Below are 20669 nucleotides of genomic sequence, written 5' to 3'. Positions count from 1 at the left end.
GTTCTGTATTTCATGTATATAACAGGCACCAGCAGCCCTGAAAGGCAGAGAAAGGGCCTTACAACACACAAAAGGTCACATCAAGCTGCGAGAGGCCTCATTCTGGGCCTTGCAACCAAACGAATACATCTGGAGGGGATAAAGTTCCTGGACACAAGGCCTATGAAGCTTTCACATTCTTGATGTCAGAGATACCCTTCTGTTCCTGATAAATACTGAGCTTATTAGTTAGGAAGGTCAACATCAATAGCATTCAAATTTTTCTTTTGGCTGTAGAATTTTCACTCTAATGGAAAATATCTTCAGAGGCCAGGATGATAAACAAATATAAAGCACAGCTGTCCTAGTTAAATTAGAGGCTTGGCGGCTTGGCCCTGTTATGTAGCCTGCTCGGCCTGCTGCCCCCAACTTCACTCCAGAACACACACAGGGATGCATGAAGTATAACTTGAAAACCATTGCTATAAGTCCCTGGGAGTCATTAATGTTTAATTGCATAGGAGCAGATAAATAACAAGTATGTTTTGCATGGTGGAAAGATTATTCAACTTTGCAAGACAGCTTGAAGGAGGCTGTTATAATGCCAAGAAATCCAGTTAGGAAGATATTGTAGTGGTCCAGATGAGAGATGATGAGAATCTAGAGATGTGGCAGTCAAGATGCAAAGGAGCAAATAGATAACAAAGATTTTAGAGATAGCCTTGGGAGGATTGGTAATTGTGGAAGGTGAGGGAGATGAAGGAGGAATCTTGGATGACTCCGCTTTCTGGTTTGGTGGAGTCAGAGTATTTCTAAAAGGTCAAGTTAAGTTTGGGACACATTGACTTTGAGGTTCCTGCAGAATTTCTAGGCAGAGGCAGTCCATAGGCAGTCTGATAAACAGATCTAGGGTTCAGGAGAGAGATCCATAGTGGGGGTAATATATCTGGGAGTCATGTACATGTAGGTGATACTTGAAGCCAAAGGCATGCATGCATAAAATTGCTGAGAAAGAAATGTGAAGTAGTAAGAAGAGATTCCTCATATTTTTCCAAACTCATATTTCAGGTCTAGGACAAGGAAGAAGAACTCAAGAAGCTGCCAAAGAAGTAGGAGGTAAATCAAGAAAGAATGCTCTCATGGAATCCATGAAAGAACAGATTTTCAGGAAGACAGGCAGTATAAAATTAATGACTCAGAAACATCAAGTAAAGAAAAAGACTGAGAACTATTCATTAGATTCGTCACTTGGGAAATCACTGGTGTCCACAGCAAAATGTGTTTCATGAAAGCGGAAACCAAATTCCAGGGGACTAAAGAAATGAATGGAAGGTGAGAGAATGGGATTGGCTAAAGACTCCTTTTTTCAAGAAGCTTAGCTGTGAAGGGAAGAAGAGACATAGGGCAGTAGCTAGCAAGCGAGAATCTAGAGTTGAAGAGAAGGTTTTTAAAGACAAAAGAGATTGTAGATATTTTGAAGAGAGCCAGTGGCAAGATGATGAAGATCTACAAGAATGAGGAAAGTTTTGGAAGTGCCAGAGGAGACAATAGGATAAAAGTGGACACAGGTACATCTAGGTTTGAGGTAGAACGGCAGGAGCTTGGGGCACTAGAAGCTGCTATTTTCTCAATGAAATGGGAAAAGAAGTCATCTTCTAGGAGAGACAGAGACAGAAGTGAGGTTGAAGCCTAGAGGAGGGTGGTGCAGGTTGGTTTAACATAACAGAAAAGTGACATGTAGCTTACTAAGGTCACTTTGTAAGATTTCCAAGCAATTTACAGGGAGCAGTTGAGATTTGGTTTTCTGCTCAGATGTCAAGATATAGAAAATGAAGAGGCAGATGCTGGGTTAGTCCACAGGTTCTCAATCTGGTTGCTCATTACAATCACTTGGGGATCATTAAGATACCTATATCCAGACCCCATCCTAAACCAGTGAAATCAGGTATCAGTATGTTTCTAAGCATCCCAGGTCATTCTCATGTGCAGCCAGGAAGAAGATCCACTAGAATGATCTATGGTTTGGGTTCTGCTAAACCGCTATAATATAGGGTTAACCAGGAAAAAAAAAATATTGACACATGAGAATTGCTGGAAAAGATGCACTATGGAATTTAGGAGGGAGCGGGAAAGGAGGGAAGCCAGGAGGGACTAACATCCAAGAAGACCACTGTAGAATCAAGAGATGAGAGATTTAGATGAAATAAAAGAGAAAGTATAATTAGCATGAGGGAGCTGGATATATAAGCTCTCTCAATTAAAATACTAGAGTTTAAGATTTCAGAGGTAGAACAGTTTGGGGACAAAATCCAGGAGCTGGCAATGGGGACAGGTTATCAAAGTGGAGTAGAGATGAAAGTGAGTGGAGATAACTGATATCAAGGAAACTTCAAATAAAAGTCACACCCTATTCCTTTCCCTACCCAGAACCCTCCCCTCCAGTGGTTCACTGTCTCATTCAAAGTAAGAGCCAGCGTGCTTACAATTTCCTGTATGGCCTGATAAGACCCGTCTCCATGTTACCTCCTTGACCTCACCTTCTAACTCAGCTTAAGCTAGACTTGCCTCCTCACAGCCAGGTACACTCCTATCCCAGGACATTTGCACTTGCTGTTCTCTATGTTTATAATGCTCTCCCTCAAGATATTTGCAAGGGTAGCTAAGTGAAGGCTATTCTTGTTGAAATTTATTCCCTTATATTTAAAATTGATCCCTCTCTCCCAGCATTCCCTCATCCTCTGCTTAAATTTTTCCATAATGCTTATTAACATTTATTTGCCTACTGACTGGTTGATTATCCCCCTCACTGGCATCTTCCTGATAATGAGCTTCTTGAGGGCAGGGATTTTGTCCATATGTTCACTGTTCCATACCTAGTACTTACAACAGTGCCTGGTACATAGGCATTCCATAAATATTTGTCAAAGTGATGAAGGAATCATAAGTCCAGGATGTTGGATAGATTGTCAACAAGGGCACTAAAGTCCTCCAGGAGAAAAGCAGGACTTAGGTTGGAGAGGAAACTGATAAACCAAGTATTAAACATTTAGGAAAAGTGTGGGTACATGAGGAAGACAAGAGTTGACAAAAGAAAAGAGTGAGCAGTATAGATGCCATGACACTTCCAGGGAGCATTGATGTCATTTTATTTTATTTTATTTTATTTTAAAACCAATTTATTTTTTTAAAAAAGCAATGAATTTAATTTGCATTTAATTTGTTATCTGTTGGCTTTTTTCCCTTCTTTTTCAGGATGAACTTAAAAGGCCTAAAAATAGTTCTGGGGAAATAGGAGAGTGTGGCTATCACCCCTCAGCTCTGTAAAATGTGCAACCCAGGAGAATGAGCGGCTTACACTTGATAAGCTGCAAGAGAACTGATGTGTCAATTAAGGCAAGCAGGTACCAGTGGTGTGAAAACCTGACAGCACACTAGTATCACCTGGAGGAGCTCTAAAAAGTACGGAAACCCAGGTCCCTCTTCAGGCCAAATGAAACAGAATCTCTAGGGATGGGGTCCAGGCTTCAGTACCTGTTAAAAAACTCCCCAGGTGATGCTAACATGTAGCCAGCACTGTGATGTGCTGAGGTAGTTTATACTACACGAGGGTGAAGGACCAGAGGAGTTTGTTGATATGCAACATAGATCTCAAAGGATACAGACGGAATGCCCGAGAAAGAGAATAGAGTGTAAAGAGAAAGCAGAAACATGTATGAGGATGAAAATCCCCAGGAGAGGAAAGGAACTTACATTTGGGGTAGTGGCAGTGGATTGCACAAATGGAGAGGCATTATGGGGAATTAAGATGTCTCGAAACTCTGAATAGACCCTTTTGGGAGGAAATCTTTGGAGTGAAGTTGTCCCAGAGTTAAAACTAACTGCCTAAACAACTCAGGCTTTTAGGCTACTTCTAGTCTTCTGCTCTGCCAATCCTGAGCTAGCCTACACATTCCCATGAGACCATTCTTCTGTGACTCCATAGCCTGTACTACACTGCTGAAGGGTGTTCTACAGAGCAAACGTATGTGTGCCTTATGTATCTTGCTCATATGGCAGGAGTTATTCAAAAGGTGATTAATGATTGAATGAAGTTCAAAGTCTATATCAAAGAATATATATCATCGAGTGTGTCACATTTGTTTTTTAAAAAAGCATAATCCAGAGTCATGTCCCATGCCTTGGCAAGAAGAGTAAGGTTGAAAGAGAAAGGAATCTCTTCCCTTTGTTAATCAATCATACAGCATTTAATACATCATATCTTGGGTGCCCTGGGGAATATAGAGATGAGTAAGACAGCTACTGTCCTCAAGGGGCTGAAAACCTACCTAGGGAGAGAACAAATGCATTCATGTTAACTACCATCAAAACAAGGTAATAGAGCTTATATGCTAAATAAGCATTTTAGACTGAATATGGCACAGGATGAGAGCTCAACTCAATCTGCTTCAGGATACTTCCCCATGTCCATAAATGGACACCTTTCATCACGTTATTCAAGCCAGAAACATGGAAGTCTTCCTCGATTTCTCTCTCCTCTTAGTCCCTATATCCAGTCTAGTAGCAAGCTCTTTTGAAACACATGCTGCGTTTGCTCTCCTCTTCATGGCCACTGTCACCTCTGGTCCAGGCCACCACCATCTCTTTTCCTGAACTACTGTCATGGCCTCCTAGCTTGCCCCTCTTTCTCTTCTCGCCACTCTTAAGTTCCATTTTATATAGTGGCCAGAGTGATACTGTAAAACTATAAATTACATTACCCTGATTCTACCCTTACTTCACTGATTCGACTTCAGTGGCTTCCATCTGCTCTTGGCATAAAAAGGGAACTCATTACCATGGCCTGCAAGGTTCTGCATGGTCTCCGACCTCATTGAGCATCACTTTCTCCCGGTTCGCTGTCTCTTTTAGTCCCTTGAATATGGAAAGTACCCACCTCAGGGTGTCTGTACAATTTGCTCTCTCTGCATGAAACACTCTTTGTTAATATTTATTTGTGTTTCAGGCCTCAGCTTAGGTGTCATTTCCCCCAGAAAGGCCTTTCTTCATGCTCCCCAACCATCTCAATGAAGTCTCCCCTGCTATTGTCTCTCATACCTTATACTTTTCCTTCACAGCACTACTATAATTTACAATTATATGTGTCTGAGTTTATTTGTTTAATGTTTGTCTCCTGCATTAGACCATAAGCTTCATGAGGGTAGGTTTTATGTCTGTTTTGCTTATAATAATATTCCAAATGTCTACCACATTACCTAGTATATAGTAGGTAATCAACATGTGTCCTTGGGATGAAAGGACGAATGACTAAAGGAATGAAAGAAAGAAGTGACATGGTCTGAGAAGGATTTTTAGAGAAGACCAAGTAGGAAAACACCATGAGCAAGGCATGAAAATTTTTGTGCCTCTACCATAGCCTGATCCCAGATATCCCCAAAACAACCCAGGGTAAGAAAGATTCACCACTCCTTCTCCTATCACCAGCCATGGCCAGGGTCCCTGCAAGATTCAAAATGAGCAATGTCTACTGTACCCAAGCACCTAGTGAGGAAGTGGAAAGGGGTGGTGAGGAAGGACTTGTAAAAGTACATCCAAAGTCCTCTTGGGTCACGCAACCCTTCTGAATATTTCATAAGTATCAGGGTTCTTATCCAGCCCTTTACTACCAGAGGCCTACAGATATCTCTATTAGTAGTAATAATGCCTACCTTATACAGTTATCATGAGGATTAAATGAGAAAAAAATATATAAGGCAGCTAGCACAGTGCCTAGCGCATGGTAAGCACTCAATATATGTTAGCTGCTATTATAATTGCTCCTCTGTAAAATGGGGATAATAGTGCCTGCCTCATAGGGTTTTTGTGACTATTAAATGAGATAATACATGCAAATGCTAGCACAGCACCTAGGACATAATAAGCACACAATAACTGTTAGCTATAATTTATTGTTATTCATAGAAGTAAAAGTAGCAGGAACAATAATATGATATAGTTCAGGCAAGAAATCATGAAGGTCTGAACTAAGGCAGAGACATTGGGGAATCCAATGAGGTCAGAATTTCTCTGAAATGGTCACTTTGGGGCCCCAGAGATGTGGATTAATGTATAGAGAAAGGCCCAGAGATTAGTACACAGACAGTGGTGGGTAGGGCAGGTTGCTTCATCACCAGGCTGAGCTAGGCGATGCCCTGGGAGGAGGCCCTCCACAAAGCAGGTCCTGTCACCAGGGCTTAATTCCCAGCTCTATTGATCAGGTAGGAATTGTCACTATGGCAGCATCTGGTTGCCTTACTCAACATATTATGTGGGGAGGAGACGAAGTGCTCTCTGACCAATCATCTTGGAGGAATGTCAGAAGGGAATATATGGCTGGTGGAGCCGACAGGGAAGGTGTGGCGAGGGCAATGACAGAACTTTGTGCTTCATGGGACCACGCTCCAGTGGGAGTCGTAAAGCAGGGTCTGCTTTGTTTCCATTTTTGTCACTGCTTTGTGACCATTTTCGAGGTCAAGGAATCAGCTGCTCTCCACAAGCAGCCCTTGTGCAGTGCTTTAGCAAGAAGTCCCCTCAGTCTTGGGGCCTCCCCATGCAAAAAGGCCATCTCCTCTACTTAACACAAACAAGGGTAAATGGGGATAATAGTACATCACAGGCACCAGAAATATTTCCTGGGGTGGGAGCCAGGCCCATAGGTGGTCCAGATATAGAAAAGCAGGGACCAAAGGATCCACAAGGTCTCTGAGGATGGCAACCGAATGATGATAGCAATAGCTTATTGAGCACTTCTGTGTACCAGGTGGTGTACTGAGAACTTTGCAGGAATTATCTTATATATTCCTCAAGAAACCCTAAAAGGTAGCTATTATTATTATCGCCATTACACAAGTGAAGAAACAGAGGTTTAGAGAGGCTAAGTGACTGTCCAAAGTGCCTGAGCCAGGATTCAAACCTCTTCATGGAGCTTCATGCATTCAAAATAAAAATAGTTGCCATAAATAAACACTATCTATTGGACAGACATAGATTATCTCTTTGATTCCTCACCACAACTCTGTGAGGTAAGTACTAATATTACTTTTTCCATTTTACAGAGCCAAGGCAGTTAGGTGGTTAAGAAACCTTCCAAGACCACACAGCTAGCAGAAGGCAGAGCAGGGACTTAAACTTAAGCAAGTGATCTTTTAACCTTTACCCTACCCTCTCTTTTGCTCCAAAACAGCTCTTTTGCCAGGGAAAACATGAAGACATTCACAGTCATATATCTTGGGCCACTTTTCTTTCAAAGTAGTCTGTTTTCAGTGATCTGATTGCTCCAAGTTTTCCACAGAGAAGGGAGAATTAGAATCATTGCAGATGGAAGAACTGAGGCCTAAAGAGGCAAAGTGACTTATCTGGCATTAGACACGGAGCAAGCAATTGAGGCCTTACAAGACCGTAGTTTCTTGGTTTCTCCTTTTCTTTCCTTTATCAAGAGACAGAGTCTCACTCTTTTGCCCAGGCTGGAGGGTAGTGGCATAATCACAGCTCACTGCAGCCTCAAACTCATGGGCTTAAGTGATCCTCCCACCTCAGCCTCCCTAGTAGCTGAGGTGCACTACAGGTGCGCACCCCCATGCCTGGCTCATCTTTGGTTTCTTGATGCGTATTGGCTCTCATTACCGGAAACGGCAATAAAGAGGACAGATACTGCAGAAAATGGGTGCAAGTCCTCCCCTGAGGGCTCCAATTGGAAGGGAATTTTTAGAGAAATTATAGCCAATAGAAGACCTTTCTAGGAAAGAGCTGCGGAAAAGAAAACAAATGGTCTGTTTTTGTGCAGTGATGTTAAATTGCTCAATGCCCTATACTACAGTCAAAGTGAAATTTGGGCTACTTCAAAAAGGGCATTAGTTTAGGGTTTAAGGACGGACTTGGTCTCATACGTATAGTCTGGAAATTGCAGTGCATGCTTTGGTTATGTTCATGAGTTTGAATCATATCAATCCTAGATCAATGAGTCTGTATTGGTGGATGCCAAATATCCTTTGCGGCATGCTGCAAGTTTGATAATGAGAATCAGACAGGAAGAACTCGAGTGAGCTGGAAACCCAATAATCCAAGCCAACAACACTGTTGTTCATGTTATTCTGGGTCCTCCCCCTGGTTGTCTTCCCCCACCCAGGCTCCCTTTAGCTGAAAACATCCAGGAAGTCACTCCCTGCCTCCCAGAGGTCCTCTATACCCTTGGCACTAGTCTCCTGCTGGGAGTAGGAGGAAAACAAAAAGTATGTTCCACATTCCCATGATTTGTGAAGCAAACGATAGTCACGGGGATATCAGGAATTTATCTCTCAACGATAATATTTAGAGATTTACTCAGTTAACAATTCACAAGAATCAAGACTAATCTCTGAGCCCCACCCCTACAATGACACACCATAATTCTGGCAACATTTTGCTGCCATTAAAATGAACCTCCCCTTTCTTTCCTGGTCTTTATTGTTGCTTCAAGGCTCAGACTGGTCACACCCAAGAAGATCTGTTGCTTCATACATTCCCCTTTGGTGTAACACAGTCTTATTACCACAGGAAGCCCTTAATAGTAGAACACTCTGTTTAACCATTCAGACCCCAAGACCAGACAGAGATTCACTTTGCTGCTCACCATCTGAGTGAACTCGTGCAAATCACTTAGCTGCTCTGAGTCTTAGTTCCCTCCTCTGTAAAATGGAATGCTAACAGTATTAACCTAACAGAGTTGTGGAGAAAATTAAATGAGACAACACATGCAAAGAGCAGTGCAATACCTGACACACAACAAATAGTTAATAAATAGGAGCTATATATAAAAAAAAACACTTGCTGTCTCTGAAAGTTTGCCTTACAGAAGCATTTCCCTAGCTCCAACTACTCCCATAATGAAGTGAAGGGCTGAAAGTTGGGGCAGAAGGAAATAGTGGGGCAAATTGGTGTACATTAGTGCTGACTCCTTTCTTTTTGGCAGTTAGAAGGTAGGATGGTATCGAGAGATACCTATGGCTGAAGGAAATAGGATCAGTGAGATCAAGGGGAAGTGGGAAAAACCCACTGCAACACTGTGAATTTAATGAAGGGAAGAAGAACAAAAGTTGAAAAAGTCAAAGAGGGAATACAAATTTGAAATAGGATTCAAAGGAAAGCTTGGGCCAAAACAGTCTAAAAGTTATGGAAATCACTGTGCCCTCTCTCAGTAATGCTTCTTCTCAAGATATTGTGCCAAAAGACTTGAAATATACTCATTATTAAATGACTGGTCAGTTTGTTCGTCCAAACTCACTCTTCTTAAAAAGAACACTGTGCTCTCCATTCACCTCTGCAGAAACCAGTCCCAGGGAGCTAGGCCAAAAGCCAGCCTCCCCAAGTGCAGTTTCATATCATAGATTTCTAAGCCAGAGCTCCTAGGTGACCTGGACTTCCCCACTTTTGAAAATGGTTTCATTCTCTCAAGCCAGAAAGCACCAGGAGATCTTGCCTCCTGAAAGTTACCTCTGGAGGGTGTTCCAGTCGTCTCCCGAATCACCTAAGAAGCTAGTTAACAAATAGATTTCCTGGGTCTACCCTTGGAGTTTCAGATTCAACTAGTTGAGGTGGGGCCTTGAAAATATATTTTTTAAGTGTCCCCAAGTGATTCTGTCACAAAGCAAGCATTGACTTTGGAGATGAGAATGCCTGTTTAAGTTGAAGGAATTACAATATGGATCATCAATTCCTAACGATGCCCTCATTTTATATGTCAGGAATCTGAGGCTCAGAGATATTTAAGCTGTAGTTCAGGGTCACACAACTAATTAATATCAAAACCAGAACTCGAACCCTGGACTTCCGCCTCCCAATTTAATGTAAGCTCCATTTACTGACTCTCTTTGCCTCTTTGTTAATGAGGTTTTTATTTTTGGATTAAGTATGGAGTCAGACATCCCCTCCCACTTCTAATCACAGTTAAAAAAACAATGTTACCTTTGCAGAATAGTTCATTAGAAAAGAAAAACATGACAATTTCCAATTCTACTTAAAGCACCAAGCATAGTTTTAAAAAGAAAGATGACCTTTCCACTTGTAACCATCAAAAAGTATAAATGTATCATATGATTTATGTATAGAATCCATATTTGTGGCTATGATGTTTCAATTTTAAATTATCTGGCAATTAAAAAGAGAAACACTAGTTTTAAAATAGGACATTCATTAGCATAAAAACTAAAACCACTTTTTTCAAGGCAGCAAAATTGAATAATTATATTATCTGGCCATCATTTCCTCTGTGAACTATGCTTACTCTAGTCCAAACCTTTAAAAAGGAGAAAAAAAGACAAATATTAGATACAATCTAAAGTCATTTGCCAAATACCAAGATTTTAAGGTAAGTGGAAAACCACAACTCATAATTGTCAATAGTTCAAGTAATCCAAATTATTCCTTTGGGGACAATAATCCACCCATCTTCTGACAGCTCAAAAGCGTCCCTGGGGTGGGCTGTGTCAACACCACACTAGGTAAAGTGAATTATGGGTAAGTACAAAGGGCATTATTAAACATATCAAATCAGGAAACTTCACTTTAAAGGCACCTACATATATCCCTAGAGGAGAGAAGTTGCCAAATCTTTAGTTAGCAAGTATTAGGAGGTATGCCAGGATCCTTTTCCAGCAGTGTCCAACTCTTGGAGCATTTCTCCTTTCCAGATGTGTTCTCCATCTGTAAAATGGGTAAGCAACAACTATCACCACTTTTTCCTGTTTCCCCATTGCCCTGCCACCTCCAAAGGATTTTAGGTTGCTACTGTGCTCTTCAGACAAAAGATATTTGTAAGCTACATAAACTACCACTCAGACTTCCATCTTCTAATCCACAGACCCTACCTTTGGCCTAAAGCACACACCAAAATACCCTTGACCATATCTGGATACTGGCAGAAAACAGGCACAAGAAGATGAAGCAAGCCCAGGCAGAGTGAGGGAAAAAGCGACACCTGTACTTGTTTGCTACTATTCCCTTTGCAGAGTGTGACATCACTGTTTATTTCTGTTAGAATAACTTCTCACAGGAGGACCTCAAACTTGTCCTCTTTGCAGGAAGCCAAGTTAGACAGAAACTGATTCCTACTCACCACTCAGCCTTCAGAAAGCTATGGAACCAATCTAGCTGACCTCAGAGATCAGTGAAGATGCAGCAGTAGATTTTTTCCAAGTGTCTTAAGATGAGATAGAGCTCTAAAGTTAGTTCATCATTGCCTGCTGTTGCGGATGCTGCCAGCAGAGATGACCCTAAATGGTCATTCATTTCACAGTGAATTTAGAGTGATTTAACGTTGGAAAATGCTTTCGACACAGTTCTAGTTGGAAATGAATTAAAGAGCATGTTTACTTAAATAATTGAAGGTGAAACATGTATTACACGTGTTCCACGTGCAGTTAGGGATTTCTGCTCCCAGCCTTTCTCAGCCTTTCCTTTCCTCCCAGTCAAATATGAATTTCAGCCTAGCATTTGATTTAACAGCCAAAACCTGAATTATCAGAAGACATCAGGAGGAGGGGGAAAATGTACTTGTATACACTGTAGTTGGAGTGTAACTTGCTAGAAACATTTTAGAAAGCAATTTGGCAATATCTAGAAAAATATTAACTGAACAAATCTAATCCTAGGAATTTATCTTAAGGAAATAATGAGCCAACTGTATATGACATAGTGCAAGGATATCTAATTGTGGCATTGTTTGCTTATAAAGGAATAGATTGAAAATTGTGATTTTTTAAAAAATCATAAACATTTCTGTACAGTGAAAGACATCCAAATCAAAGTTAAAAGACAAACAATAAACAGCTTAATATATTTGCAACATAGAGAACAGTTAAATGGTTACTATCCAAAATATTTAGAGATCCTCCTTATCAGAAGCAGAAAGAACAACTCAAAAGAAGGAGAACCCAGTTATCAGAAGCAGAAAGAACAACTCAAAAGAAAAACAGGCAAGGGATATGAAATGGCAACACAGAAGAAACACAGATGGCCAAAAAACACAAGAAAAGATGTTCAACCTCACTAGTACTCAATGAAATGCAAAGAGTAAGGAGATTTTTTTTTCAGCCTTCACATTGTCTAAGATTAAAAAGATCAATAATATCTGAAATTGATGAGGAAGAGTGTGGAGAAATGGCCATTGTTGATGGGAAGGTAAATTGTGATAGCCTTTCTGGGAGGCAGTTTGTCAGGCTCTATTAAAATCAAAGATGTGCAAATCAAACTCCAAATCAGCAACTTTACTACTTTAAATTTATATGACAAAATTGCTCACAGTGGTATGCAGAGATGTATGTACAAGAAGGTACATTGCACCAATATTTAATAATGTAAAAATAATCAGAAATAATGCAAAAATTCATCAACAAAGGTTGGATTAGAGAGATTATATTACAATTATATAATAGAATACTATGCAGTTATTTATAAGAATAAAATACACAGGGAGCGGAACATCACACACTGGGGTCTGTCAGGGGTTGGGGGACAAGGGGAGGGAGAGCATTAGGACAAATCCCTAATGCATGCAGGTCTTAAAACCTAGATGATGGGTTGATAGCTGCAGCAAACCACCATGGCACATGTATACCTATGTAACAAACCTGCACATTCTGCACGTGTATCCCAGAACTTAAAGCAAAATTTTAAAAAAAGAATGAAATAACTAGATGTCTACTGGCAATAAAAGATCTTCAGACATATAGTTCAGTAAAAAGCATTCTGTAGAACAGCACATGGTCACATCTTTGATTATTTTATGTACATGAATATATTTATGTGAATATTCATAAAAACATGCACAATGTGACACATACCAACCTGTGTACATGGTGGGGGATCAGTGTTGGAGAGACAAGGAAGGAACATTCTACATCATATCTCTATTTTTATAAGCAAGAATGAGCATGTATTCTTTGATAATAAAAATGCTTTTGTAAACAAGAAGAGAGGCATGCTGTGCCACTCCCTCACAATGTCCAGCCCCCACTCCCAGCCTTTAAATGTGTCCTTTTCAAGGAGACAGTGTTCCAGAATCTAAGACAACTTCTAATACCCAAAGCCCTGAGCTTTTGGTATTTAGGTGTTTGACTAGGGTAAGAAATCTGGAGAGAAGTGAAAGAGTTGTCTCATTCTTTGGGAAGAATTTTTATTTCATTTAAATATGGCATGATTGCCACCCTTTCTGGACTGACTCCCTCCCCAGTCCTCCCAAATTCCCCACCTGCTTAGCTTCCCCACTTCACTTTCTTTCATAAGGTTGAAGCAACGTGACGTGGTTAGCTCACTTCAATTACTTTTCTATTTTTATCTCGAATTCAGGATCCAATTCCATTCTTTTATCCATAAGAAATTCCACTCTACCTCCTGTCCCCTGTCTATTTGGCACAAAGCTCATCCCAGCATTTCCATTTCCCTCCAAGTTAAGATTGACAATTCCACCTCTGGGAATCTTTCATATTTAGGGAGCTTCTACCAGTGACCCTAGGCTGTGTACCAATACCAACAGCAAGCAGAGCAAGAGCTCTTGACCTACAATGCCTTGAAATTACATGCACATGTCTGTGGATGAGAGGCCTTCTCTGGAGAGTGCATCAGTAACTTTCATGACTTTCAAGGGGATCCTTGGCACACAGAAAATGGTTATTAATTAATCACCAAGGTAAAAGGACTAGGATGATCAAATCATCCACCATGAATCTGAGGCAGAATATCCAGTCCTCAGGTTACCAACTGGGTGGTTGGCTTGGTGAATCAGACAACTATACACTCAAGAGGAGTGAAGAGGGAGAGAGAGAAACATGGTCTTTTAGGGCTCCACTAGAAACCTATCCCTCTGCTAAAACTGCCATGTGAGAGCCCATACTGCTCAGAAGTGGCCATGACCTCCAAGTCCCACCAAATGAGCCAATCCTCACTCTCCTGAACTACACAAGAAGGCAGTTAAGTCAAAGAGAAGAACACTGGGAGGCAGCAGATCTGAGTTTCAACTCTTAGAATGACTTCTGTTCTGTCATGTGGTAGCTGTGTGACCTTGGACAACTCACTTCACTTCTTCCATCCTCATTTTCATCATCCAAACATAAGGTTTACAACAGAGAAACTTCCATAGGCATTTGTAGCTCTATCATTCTATGAATGTCCCCCACTGAACAAGCATCTCCACTATGTACTCCAGAACAGCGAATAACTTCACTCTGGCTTTACAGCATCACACAGTCTTAAAGTCACACAGTTCTCTCTTGTGGCTAACAGAAATCCTTCATATTACAACTGAAGCTTGCTGCTTTCATGCAGAGAAGAGCTAATCTGAGTACAGAGTACTCTAGAACCAGTAACCCGAATGTCTTGACATTCATTTTGGGGTAGAGACTGAATGCCTTGTGCAACAGTCTCTACCCCAAACCCAGTTTGCAATGATTATCAGCCATTAAGTCTCAAGAACTCCATTCTCCTTTCAAGGCAGTTTGTAAAGAAAAAAAGGTTCTGGGAATTAATAGCAGTCAAGGGATCCAAGAAGGGTCAATAGTCACATGAATGCTATTTCCTTTACCTTTAAATTTCCTTAAAGATGGCCTCAGCTTCCCATTGACAAAATGGACCCCTGAAACTGTTGTTCAAGAAGCATCTGCTGTAAACAGGACTCCAGCCCAGGTTGGGTGTTGGGGCTACTGGAGAGAAATCCTGCACCAGCTAGCTTCCAACATGGCCCTTTACAACTGCTTCTGAAAGACAATTAGTCTGAAGGATAAAAGCAACTTTCCAACTAAACTTAATTCCTAACTCCAGGGTTCTCTAGTCAGCAGTGTATGTTCAGATTGATGGACTTTTTCTGAAGGCTGTACTGATGATACCTCTGGACCAGGATATTAAAGGCCAAGCTGAAATTTTCAGAATGTGAAAGGAAATAAACCCAGAGAACTGAGTCAGCCAAGGTTGAATGAGGATAGGTCTCTGCAGTCAAAGCAGAGCAGAGAAATGAGGCAGTCTGCCCAATAACTCAGCAGAAAGACAGAATTTGGGCCTGCATTATCAGGATAATTGCCTTAATTCTTCACTTCACTTTAATAATAACCTTGAGTTTACATAGAGCCTTTCTTCTAAGCAGCTCAAAATACTTACAGAGATATTATCTTAGTTGTCATCACACCATCACAGTCAGTGAGAGTGATGATTATTATCAGCCTCATTTTAAAGAGGGGGGAATGGAAGGAAAGCCTGGAGGGGTAAAGCGAGTCATCCAAGCTTACCCAGCAAGATGCCGACAGCCTCTGAAATCAGAACTCAGCAGAGAATGCTCTTATCCAAAGAACGTGTCTCTCAACACCAGTAGACCCAAATGCTTGTTGGAACACCATGCTTTATGGGTAATTCCATCTGAGAAATGCTGCATATTTTATACTCCTGGAGAGTCACAATATTCATTAGCCTAGTAAAGACTTTTAGAAGCCCTGCAGGAAACAAACCTGTTTATGTTTAAGTAAGAATTTCCAAAACTTAACTTGACCACAAAACCCTGTGTCTTTGTGTGTGTGTGGACAGGGAGAGGTGTGCCCTACTAACATTCTATGGAACTAGTCTTCTTTAGAACCTACATCAAAAAACACTGTCTAGTAACTAGACAGATCTGAGCATCAACACAGCTGACAGATCAATTCCATTCCAGCCCAAGCTTTGGAGAATGTATCTTAGAGATACTGCCTGATACCTTCTGGTATTGACAGCCAGTGAACAAATGACCTTTATGTGCCCAAAGTACCCTAGGCCATCAACTCCTCCACAGCAAGGTATTGTCCAGACGAGGAAAGAAGTCATTCAAGCTCATCTACTTCTGTCTTTCCTTTCAAATAGAAACCAGGGCTATTTTTGGTCTTCATTTAAGGGGAGAGGTGCTCCAGATGGGTGCTGATCCATGTTCTCAGAACCCACACTCTTACCTAGCATAATTTTGTGACCACCAGGCATTTCCAGTAGAAATAATCAGTCTTTTAGTCTCACTCCCAGGGCCATTTATCAGCCTATGAATGCAATCAGCACCAACACAACAAAACAGGAGACTCAGAATGTGCCCCTGTTCTGGCTTAATTGCACGAGCATTAGAGCAGTCATTATATATCCATTTTAAAACTAACATACAGCACAGAAATCTTGTACCATTGTTAATTACCAGTGAAACTACTAAAAGTGCCTAAAATGTAAAAATTCCTCAAGATCCCGTTCAGGTTAATTTCTATTTTATATACAGTTTGAATGGTAAAAGATCTCAGCCAATGGATTTAATGTTCATTACTAGCATTTTCATATTTTCTTTTAGTATTTATTAAACATCCACAGAATGAGAGGAAATTCTTGCGTTGAAGTTGGTAAATTTTTGCGCAAAAAGTAAATGTAATGCAGGTATGCCTGTCTTTATCCATTCATGGACTATTGGAAAAATTCCGTTAGTGGACTTTTGGTTAAAAGAAATTCACTGTAAAGGTCAGAGAGGCAGTGTTAATTAACATAATCTGATTATGAATCCTTTTGTAAAGCAGCAAATTCTGCAATGTAAATATTGTCCATTTAGTTCATTTGCCTTGGAATCTCACATTTACATATATCAGATTTGCTTAAAGCAAAACACACTAATATTAGTAAATGAGCCAGATGTTTCTTAAGATAGAGATGTGTTGTGGTCTTTATCAATCTGCAATACTGGCTTTTTTTGGATGTGCCACCAGTCATCACTCCAAACCAGAAAGACCCATTCTGAGTTTGTTGAGAATTTGGCAGTCACACTTCCAAGGACTCCCTGCAGTCTCACTTAACTATGACCTTTCTACCTTCATACATGCCATTCTTTCAACTTAGGATACCATTTTCCACTTAGCAACCTGGTGAATTAATTCTTCAAGACTCAACTCAAATGTCACCTTGCCCATGAAGCCTTTCTTGATCATAACCCCCATCCCCAATCAAGCATACCTCCCTCGGGCTCCCACAATACCCTGCCTGCCCCTTGTCATACACTTTACTCTAATTGTCTGTTTACACGCTCTATCTTGCCTACCAGATTGTGCACTCCCTGTGAGCTGAGATGATGTTTTATTCATTTATATACTTTCAATACTTAACGTTAATAACACATAGCAGGTATGCAAAAAATGTCTGCTGTTTGATTAATCACTACCTTTAACTGTATATTTTTGGACCCTGAAAAACAATGTTTTATTAAAACCACAAATAAAAATGTCAAAGAGAAAGTTTAGCAGTTTTGTTCGTTTTTATTGATCTCTTCTTTCTTTGATTAAAAAGTGGCCATACCAGTTCATACCTTATCATTCAAGAAAGAAAAAAAAAAACCTCTATATCAAATTCATGACTAATACATAGGTGCATTTAGTTTGTTCTTTTTAGTTCAAACATAGAACTACATCCTAGCACACCACTAACTTCATTGTAGTAAGACCTGAAAACATTAGGATGCGCTAATTAAAATGGGTGTGGGAAGGCACTGCAGGGATCACTGTAAGAGCTTTGGATCCTCATTGGCTGAGAGAGGAAAACCTGCTAAGAAAGTTGGGCATCTTTGGGAGAACAATAACGCTATCTGGTAGGGCTTGGTCAACCTGGCTCGAAATTCCGCATCCAGAAAGTCCTAAGCAACAGTCCCAGCTGGGGGGATTTCCATCACTTTGAAACCGATCGTTATCCTTCCAATATGGGCAGAACAGGTTGGATCTGATCCACCTGCGTGTTGCTGCAGTCTGGCTTGGCATGGAATGAGACCCAAGGACATGTAATGCCAAGAGTAACCCAGCCCCATGGCGCAGACACACACACACACACACACACACACACACACACACACACACACACACCACTCCAACTCGCACTCACTGAATTCCACACAAAACCCACACCATCTCCACGACACACACCACTGCATTCCTGTGTGCAGTCACATACAGGGAGTGCCCTCTCACATTCTCTCACTTCCCTAGTCTCCCGACCCACACCCCACATTGCCGGCGGACCGCAGCCTAGCCTGGAGCTGGAAGCTGAGGAGGACTGGTTTTGTTGTATGTAACAAAGCCCCAGGCACCCAGGTGCCCCGCTGGATCATCTCCATCCATCTCTCCCCGCCCCCATCCCTGAGCTCTCTGAACAAGAGAAAGCTCAGCCCGGGGAAGTGGATGCAGGGAGTGGGGACGCAAAGAAAGAGAGCTTTAGGGGTGGGCGGGGGCAGGAGTCCGGGCAGCTTCAGTGCTCTCTCGCCATGAACCAAAAAGGAAGGCGAACTGGCAAAGGGAACCAGCTGCCTTCCCAGCCTTTCGCCCTCCATCTATTCATAGAGCAAGACTGAAAACTGAGAAATAATCTACCATCCCTCCAGCCCCGTGCCCTCCTAGTGGCTGTTGGAGCCACAAGAGCTCCAGCAGCCCGCAACAAAGCGCCCTCCCTGCACAGACCTGTTCCAGCCTCTTCTTGGTCAGAGCGAAGGAAGGCGGTAGCCGAGGGTTCTGCCTTCGCTGCTGGGCAGGAGGAGCAGGGGATGGGAGGAGGAGCAGGAACTGGGGGAGGAAGGAGGACGAGAGGGGATACGAGATCACAGCCGCAGCGGTGGTGGCGGCGGCGGTGGTAGGAGGAGGAGGAAGAGAGAAGGAGGAGGCTGCTTCGGTGGCAGCTGCTGAGGATGCTCTGGCGAGAGGCAGGGCTGGGTGCGCGGGGTGCGGGCTCACGTGCGCCCCATGGCCCGGGGATGCGCGCGCGTCTGGGTGTGTGAGAGCATCTGGGTGTATTTTGACTGTGATTATTCCAATTACGACCTAGTCTGGAACTTGTGGTTCCTGCAGCCAGGCGGAAGTGAAACCCTTCCAGTCTCTCAAGCCTGACTGTTTAGGTCGGTGGGATGGGGGCTGGGGGGAGCGAGGGCGGGGAGAAGGTGCCCGTACCCCTTTCTTCAATCTTCTTTCTGGGCACTGGTAGCTTGCATCCACACATCTCTCTGAAAACTCTATAGCCAAGGAGAAAGGAAAGAGACCAAGGACAGTTACCATCACCATCACATTGCATTGAGTGAGCACTCACACTGTACTGGGCAATGCCTGGACTAGTCAGAAGATAATTTCTGTTCTCACTGTGATCGATATTTACAAGTTGGAGTGCCTATAACTTCATACAGCATTTACACTCTACTCTTTCTCCTCTATTTCTTTCCATTGCAATAACTCTGTCCCTGTAACCAAGTGGCATAAAATTAATTCTCTACTTTTTAGTCAGTTTATCCAATCAACATTACTCTGGTCCCTGGCTTCTCTGGTGACAAGGGGTCACCTAATCCTCTTGCCATTTTTCCTCTAGGAGTGGGGTACTCAGTTTAGATGAGGACCAAGACTGGTTTCTTGGGGATCAGAGAGTTGAAGGTCATCACGGATCCAGTTGGAGATCCAGTTTGGACCTGCATCTCTAAAGCTAACGTTAAAAACCAATTGTCAAAGACACGAACTTCTCTCATGATTCAATTCTTGGTGTTTGGAGCCCTGATGAAAATCTCCTTCCTACTCTTGATCTTTTCAGCACAGCATTTTGCTTCACCTTGCCTAATGGCTTATGCTTGTCGAGTACTTTGAGATTTACAAAGCACTTTCTAATAACAACTTCCCTACCATGGCATCTCTGTAAATTAGGCATAGAAGATATCATTATTCCTATGTTACAGATAAGAAACTAGGGTTCAGCATGGTTAAGTGGATGTGCCTAAAATTACATGCTAATAAGTGGCAGATCCAGAACTGGAACCCAGGCCTTTGGATTTCCAGGCCAAAGTTCATTTTAAAAATTATATATTGGAAAGAACCTTCAGATTCATCTATTTATCTCCATATTGGAAGTAATGGTTTAGTGAGGGAAGTTGAAATTGCTAACTAAAATGAGAGTTTAAAAATATTTTCAGTTAAATCGATGCATTCAGATGCAATCCATAAATCAGTAGACAAAAAAGAATTAACTTTTAGGCCTCAGACCCCAATCAGCACACATAATTATTCCTTTGATTCTGCTACCAGCTACTACAAGAAAAATTTGAAACGAAGTTGCAGAAAGGACAATAAGAAAAGAGTCTGAGTTTCCCAGGGTGATAAACTTGTAAATGATTCCCCCACAAGCTAGATCTGTCTCCTCTAAGTCATGAGAATGAATCATTGTTTGCCATCCATGGAGGAAACCTATCTCCTACACACCAGCCTGGGCAGTCCCAAGCATGTGGATATCAAACAAGAGAGGCAGGTTAGTGCCGTGGACAAAAGCTAGACTCTGGAGACAGACTGCCTTAGCTGGAAAACCTTGGAAGATGACCCAATATCAATGGCTTCTCCTGTAAAATGGGTGGTAGAGGTGTGAGAATGAAATGAAGTGATGCAAGTGCTTGAGATACAGCAAGGCTCAGTAAAACAATAAATGTTATTATTAGAGAAAAAAAGCAACTTCATTAATGAATCTTTCTCCATTAAAGGCAGAAATGATTTATTACCAATAGTGTCCCAACATTGAGGGAATGCGGAGGAAGAGATTGCTTTTCTCTGGGATAGGAGAGATAAAGTGTTGGTGTCAGGAAATAGGCATGATAAACAAGTAAAGATGAGAGATTCTCTACAATATTGAGAACCAACATGGAA

The 20669-nt window shown here is 41.7% G+C and overlaps 1 protein-coding gene across 5 annotated transcripts in view; it reads right to left on the bottom strand.

The window, feature by feature from the left end:
- The window catches only part of PAK3 (p21 (RAC1) activated kinase 3), a 297720-nt gene extending 278958 nt beyond the window's left edge, over positions 1–18762 (bottom strand). For 2 of the 5 annotated variants that reach the window (XM_054544143.2, XM_054544142.2), the window contains exon 1: positions 18465–18760. The gene's annotated coding sequence lies outside the window, so the exon portion shown is untranslated. 5 annotated transcript variants of the gene reach the window in all.
- Positions 18763–20669: the final 1907 nt, after the last annotated feature.

The sequence above is a fragment of the Pongo abelii genome, chromosome X (assembly GCF_028885655.2).
Source record: "Pongo abelii isolate AG06213 chromosome X, NHGRI_mPonAbe1-v2.0_pri, whole genome shotgun sequence".
NCBI lineage: Eukaryota > Metazoa > Chordata > Mammalia > Primates > Hominidae > Pongo > Pongo abelii.
This window is presented reverse-complemented; position numbering and strand designations above follow the sequence as displayed.